This window comes from Cyprinodon variegatus, unplaced genomic scaffold (assembly GCF_000732505.1).
Source record: "Cyprinodon variegatus isolate N-32 unplaced genomic scaffold, C_variegatus-1.0 Scaffold115, whole genome shotgun sequence".
NCBI lineage: Eukaryota > Metazoa > Chordata > Actinopteri > Cyprinodontiformes > Cyprinodontidae > Cyprinodon > Cyprinodon variegatus.
Genome location: NW_015150568.1, coordinates 1,385,376 through 1,392,891, shown reverse-complemented (window position 1 = coordinate 1,392,891; position 7,516 = coordinate 1,385,376).

Sequence of the window (7,516 nt, the reverse complement as noted above, 5' to 3'; positions counted from 1 at the left end):
CTTTTCCAGTATTGGTCACTATCCAGCCTTGTTGCGGTGGCTGTTGTGTTTTTACACTGCCATTCGGAATATACGTTAGTTGGTTCAGTGGAAAACAGTTAATTAATTCATCTGGCTTTGATCTCTTTGACGTATCTCTTCAGTTGGGCAGCCAAGGCTTAAGCCCAAAATATACACGATTTTGTGTCCGATCCAACAGAAAATCGTGTTGGATGAGGTTTTGGCATTTAACTCTCTTTGAAAGTCAATGAGGATGATCACACCCGACACAATTTCACTCAAGGGCACATTTATAAAACTATTAATACTTATAGCAAAACCACTCACAGCATTTGCAATGGAGGGAGCAAGAAGAGTAATAATTAGAGGAGGTAGAGGAAGAGGACATGGAGCTGAAGAAGTAGGAGAAAGAGGAAGAGGAGGTAAGCTACGTCATCATGTGTTACAATATTAGTTACCATAGGGCTGCTTTGGTCCAAAACTGGTTTACAGATCACCTACTCTACATTGCACTCAACCTCAAACTCTTCATTCTTGAATTCAATAGTCGCTACAAGCATGCTTTATGTGACGAATCGCCTTAAAGTCAATAAGTCGATGCAATCAACTAGCTTTCCTTAGATAGAAAACTTTGAACCAATCTGACTGTAGGATCTGGTTAAATTGTCTCTGTAAATACCTTGAGATGACATGTATTGTGAATTGGCACTCTATAAATAAACTGAATTGAATTGAAGAGTTCTTCTCTGCCTGGCGCTGGAAGGTGTATGATGGCCATCCCCATCAATGCATAGCCCTTTTAACACAACGAAGCAGAACATGTGGGGATATTGACTAGGCATCATGTTTGGCCTGAATACAGCATTCCAGGAGATATTTTCCCTGGTGCCTTGGATAATAGGACATTGCATGTGGATAAAATCTTGTCGCCTGACCCAGAGAGAAGACCCAATGTTTTTTTTTTTTTTCTCAGTAATTTTGTGTTTTGACGTGGAAAAAAAAAAAAAATATATTGTTTGTTTTGATGTGAGTAAATAAACATCAATACTTGAAGTTTGGATCCCAGATGTGTTTTTATTTATGATATCAGTGTGTAGTTGGCACATTGAGTGCTTACTAATATGATGGCTGGTGTTACCTGTTTGATACAAAAAAAAAATTTTTTATGAAGATTTGAAGAGTTAAGCAAGATTTATTAGCGTTTGCAAGAGAACTACAATTTTGCTGATTTGGTGAAAGGTTTTCTTATTTGTGTATAGAGTTTTGCAAAAATAGCCAATAGATACAAAAATTGTGCTTAATCCAACAGAAATTTTTTTTATTCTTTTTGAAGCTGAAGAGATGTTTTTTCATTGTAGCACTGCGTTGCCATCTGCTGGAAGTAGTTACACATCCATCAACTTACTAGCTTTTGAAACTTTACTTCCCACTGTAGTCAACATCAACTATTGTGTTACAAGCACCAGTCATGTCTGACATAAACTTAATTAAAAAGTTGAAGTAAAGTCCCTGATGATAGGTTTAAGATTTGCGATTTTTATAAAAGCAGACAGTGTGATTAAATAGACTCAGATAGATTTACAGTATGATATTCTGAAAAATAGCCTGCTGCAGATTGGTAATTTAGTTACAGACAGTTTTAAGATCATTGCTTTTCCAGCTGAGACAGTTTATTGTCAAATAATGAATCATAGTCGACTAACACTATCCTGTAACTTAAGCCAAATATTGTCAGACTATACTTATGAGCACAGATCTTACATTACCTAAAGTCTTTAAACTGTTAAATTATCAGTCAGCCCAAAGAAAGAAAATTTAAATATATAATTGATTCTAATACTATTATAATAGTTATGCCAGTGATGTCTGTTTATACATATCTGTATGCTGTTGTATATTCTTAATCAAACACAATAGAAAAGGAATCTCAGATCTGCAAAAGCTATTTAAGATTAAAATATTTAGAAATACTTTGGTGGAATTTGATAAAACTTTAAACATAAATGGACCACAACCACAGTTCTTCATTTCTTCAAGTAACCTTAAATTTTGAGATACTCAGAAATGTATATATATTCATGCGTATTTCCCAGTAAAAAAAAAAAAAAAAAGCTTATGCAGAGCACTGTATAAACTATTTATCCAATCGAATTACAAAAATACTGAAAATAGCTGAAGAAGCCATTTTCTTCCTGTTAAAACTTAAATTCATAGAATGAGACTTTTTTCATCAATAAAAGCTTTCAGGCAGACCAAACCACACAAAGCAGCATCAGGAGAACCTATCCATAGTTCCTGGTCTCATACTCCTTTATGGGTTTCATTCAGGATTAATGGCCGTTTGGTGTGTCTGCATAAAGAGATAAGCTCTGCAGCCAACACTGAGGCAGAAACCCTCCTGTATGCTGCCACCATATCTTTTAGACTGAGGTGTTCTCTCAAGTCTGGACCTTCTTGTCATACTGTAATACTCTGTGTGCTTTGACAAACTACTAAAACAGTTTTTTCACACACCCACATTTTCTCTTTAAATTCTTTCAGTATGAAACAGTTTCTTAGATCAGCTTTTAGAGCTCTGTTTCACTTTAAAACTCTGTGAAGTGTGTTTGTAATAAATAGGCTATTTTATTAAAAAGATAATTTATGTATTTTTTTTTTTAAATAAGGTGGTGACCAGATTTAATGAAAGTGTGCCTTCTTGTGGCCATAAGAAAAGATACAGTCTGAGCTCAGTGTTCAGCTGAATAAAGTATTCAAGCAAAGTTTGGAGCACATCAAGTCAGCTCTCAGAGTACAGCATAGTTAAACATAAATTGTCCACCATTGTCTGTTGTGGCTTATCTTTGCAGGGTTTCAGGGGGCAATCACATGTATCTAGCTGTTGATTGGACCATAAAACAACTATTGGATATTGTGGTAGCAGGCAGATTGAGGTTGATGTCTTCCCCCCCCAAATTTTTCTAAGAACCGAAATTGTTGGATGTAGGGATGCTGGATGCTGAGCCTAAAAACAAAAAAAAACCATTTCCATTTATTTAGCTTTAAAGAAAGGTGCATAATACATACAGAACAAATTTTTGATGACATCATACTAAGTGACCTTTGTTTAAGGATCAAAGAGATTCTCTTCTTATGGTGTTTTGAGACTGGAGGCGGTGGATGCAGGGATTTCCGTGAGCCCGGCAGGTAATTTACCGCTCTGCATTTCTGATGCACACTGTTTACACCCTGGACTGCATCATTAAATAGGAGGAGTTTCAACTGTGTGCGGCTGACGCCCTTTGTTGTAAATCAACTTTAGCAAAACATAGCATGCAATACAAAGTGAAAATGCAGATATAGATATGCACATTATATTTCTTTTTAATGTTGTTTTATTTCTTTGAAATAAGTGGAAAAAGTTGTAGCTACCTAGGTCTGCCTAGACTTTGTCTAAATGGTGACAAATTCAGAGGTGTCTACAGAATCCAATTAGGTATTTATAGGACTTAAGAATATTTTGTAAAAAAAAAAAAAAAAAAGAGGAGTTGATGGTTTTCTCAGTGGCTTCAAAGAACCCAGGTTTTGAAAAAAATTGCCCAAATCGTTGCCCTTTTGGTGCCAAGCTTTAAGTTTGTATGAAGAACTATACCAAATCTCTGTCTATGTTTTGTAAAACATTTTCTTATGTTCTACTTTTGTCCAAAGAACCCTCAAAACAAGCTCTACTTGTTTAGTCGATAGCTTATGTCTTGAACGTTAGCTTTAAAACCTGCACAGTCTGAGATGGAGTTTCCTGAATTTTTTTCCCTCTATGTCAGCAGCATATGCTATGATTTTTTTTGTGCTTGATTTTTCTGGTACATGCATGCCTGTTAAAACTTGGCATCAGCCTTATGTGTATTTGTCTTGTAAATAATATTCCTCACTGTAGATGGAAGAACTCAGATTGTTTGCAAATTACATTTTCACCTTTCTCTAAGGTTATTGCTGAGGTCTGAACAACTTGGCAGTGAGTTAAAGCCTGCCCACCAAAACTCAGTCTAAAAGAATGCTTTTATAGATGTAGCCACACCTGTTGTTGAGTTCAGTGAAGTTCACGTGTAGCAATGCCTGGCTGTTTCATTTCTTTAATAAATAATGACCGTATGAAATATTTTAAACTATTCTGCACTCAAGGCTTAAATGCTTTTGGAAGCTGAGGGAGAAAAAAGTTTTTTTTTTTTTATTATCTTCAAACAGGTAAAAAAAAAAAAAAACATAGACCTTTAACCTTTTTAATTTAAGTTTCATTTTTTAGGTTTTTAAGCTGTTTGAAATCCAATATTTTTGAAGTTCATTCATATTTGTGATATTCAAAAATTAAAAACACCAAAAAAATTGTAATGATAGTTTTACAGAAAGGTAGAAGTTGACCCAGATAGATTTAAAACCGACTGGTCCAGCACTATCACTTTATAATCTGATAACAGTCTCTGAAGTGTTTGTCTTTGCATACCATTTCAAGAACAATGAGCAGTGAGCTTATAGCAACAATTACTAACAACATTTACTTTTTTCTCAGAAGTTGAACACGTATCCGCATACTCGCATTTGTTTTGCGACAATTATAGAAATACTGTAATGTCCAGCACTCTTATTTCCAACAACAATACAGAAGCTTTGTTATTAAGGCACAGCTGCTACTTAACTACAAAAGGTTCCTGGTTAGTGAAAGGAAAGTAATAGGACAACTTTGTAAAACATACAAACATTATAAGCTGGCTTCACTGTTTTGAGGATTAACTGGAATATAACACCATCCCATGGTCAGTTGACCTATCACTAATGGGTTTCACATGGGAAAGCCTCTTCCTGCTGATTCACCTCCATCCTGTGATTCCAGTCAAACTGGATGTGCTGTTTAAAAGAAAACACTGGAAAAAGAAAGCAAACCAGAAAAATAAAACACAAAACACGACTTACCCTAATAATTTACGAATACCTTCAAAGAGGTATTCTTAAATTACTAAAAGTGTGTTTTGCTACAATCACAGCCTACATGGTGCCCTTAGTTACTCCTTTGGCTTTACTATTTCCCTTATTTCCCCCTTTTTTGTGAAATAGATCAAACCAGGTATCTCAAAAATTTTAGAGACTTTAGATCTCACTGAAATGATACATTAAAGGGTTGCTGTTTATTATTCTCATGATAAAATCTCACACTCCTCCACATTCCAGGTATTTACTTAGATTGAGATCTGGTGACAGCTGAGTTCATCTAAAAGCAGTAACCTTATCACGTGTTCATGGTACCAGCAGGAGATGATCTGAGCTTTGTGACACAGTGAAGATGGTCATATATTGACTAGCATGGTCAGCAACAAACAGTTTTTCTCTGTCATATCCATCCATCCATCCATCCATCCATCCATCCATCCATTATCTTACACGCTTGTCCCAATTGGGGTCTCTGTCATATCCTTCCTATCATTATAGGAAATTGCACTTGATGTGCATTCATACATTTTATTCAACACATTTTGGTTGTATCCATTTGTTATTACAGCTACAGGATCCGCATTTTTTCCACTCCTGATCCAATCCCAACCTTATTACAAATACATAGTTAGGCCCATATTAATAAAAATATTATTTGAGTAATAACATTGTAAAGATTTCTTAGTCCTAGTTTAGTAAAATATCAGGCTACTCTACCCATCATGGGTGACTTCACTGAATGTAGAAATGACTTATTATAACCAAAAATGCACTTGAGCAATAGACATGTGCATGTAAGACATCATATGAACACAAGATTTGCTTTTTTGCTGTTTTTTTCCATCCATGGAGAAATAGGGATATTAAGTCAATATATATTAGGAAAATATACATTACCCCCTTTAAATAATGATATCATGGGTTTTATTTCAAAAAAGAAAAATTAGAGAAGGGTTTCTTCTGTATCTTATTGATGTATATTTTTGGTAAACTTTATTACATATTTTTTGAATAAAACATCAGATGAAATTAATAGTTACTCGATACCCAAGTAGACCTTTTACCAAATTGTCTTTTTTTTATGCTTGATAACTTTGTTATACTTAACCAAAAGACGTCATGGATATTCAACATATTTATGACAACAGTATATGTTCTGAGCTTCGTAAGAAATAGTTTCGATTTAAAGGAAACTACACACCTCTTTCAAATATTGTTTGCCTTTGATTACAGGAACTTATGCTCAGGTGAATTAGGTGTGGCTGTTTTCATTTCTGTAGGTTTCTGAATGCACTTAAAAACAGGAATTGTTTTAAATCATACTGATGGCATCTGTGAATGTCCCTGTTATGCTGGCCCCACCAAAATACATCGGAAAAAGATGTCAGAGCCACCTCAGCTGACTCCTCTCGATGTGGAGGAGAAGCGGCTCTGCTCTGAGCCTCTCACTCCTCGTCCTATCTCTAACCTAGTGCCTGCCCACCCTGCGGTTAAAGCCACTGGTATCCAGGGTCTAGTTTATTCTCTCATTATACAGATTTCATGATCATAGGTTAGGGTAGTGTGAAGTTGTGGAGAAAATGACAGAGGCGATTGTTGCAAAAAAGGTTCAAATGTATTTTACATCCGCAAACGGAGAGACAGAGCTCTGACTGGGGCAAGCCCAGCACACACGTTTATACTGTACAAATTACAACACACTGACTCTCTCTTGGGACCATCCCACCCCTACATAAAGAACTTTCTCACACTTGAACATTGGAGAAAAAACATTTTATTTCCTCAAGGACATACATTTTTCATTAGCCAGATAAACACTTCAGAACAGGTTTCTTCTGTTCACACATGAGGGAGGCTCTGTGAACTCATTCTTTATCTGTCATGACTTTCCCTTCATCCTTGTCTAGAGTGAGGAGGCAACTGTTTTCTGTCACCCCTACCTTAAACATTCTAGCATAAAAAAAAATAAAAAAAAAACATTCTAGCATAGAGACTGGTACAATACTTCTCTACAATCACTCCCATTTGGGCAGAAAAAAGGCACACTCAAAATATTTCATCTCACAATTAGGCCGAGGAAAACCACAGTAGACCAACCAGTAAATTGAGAGCCTTGCCCTTTTGCTCAGTTCTGTCTTCACCACAACAGAGCATCTGGGCATCTGGATTCACAGCAGGGAGAACAGTTCATGGTGGGGGTGTGATGGGTCATTTATGATGTTAGGTGCTCGGGACATGCACCGCTGTGATGAAATGTCTTTTATGGAGGGAAGAGGAGCCCAGATGATCTTCTCTGCTGTTCTCAACACTCTTCTCCCAGTCTGTGGTGCTGCAGCATCCACCTCACACAGTGAGACAGCTGGTCAGAATGTTCTCTATTGTGCTTCTGTAGAAGGTCATGAGGATCTGTGGGGGCAGGTGGGTTCTCCTATCCTCCTCAGGAAGTAAAGGAAGCTTTTGTGCCCTTTTGACCAGTGAGGTGGTGTTTACAGTCCAGGTAGGGTTGTCTGTGAAATCCTCTTACTCCTGCTTACAACATTGTTTTAAGTTTCTGCTA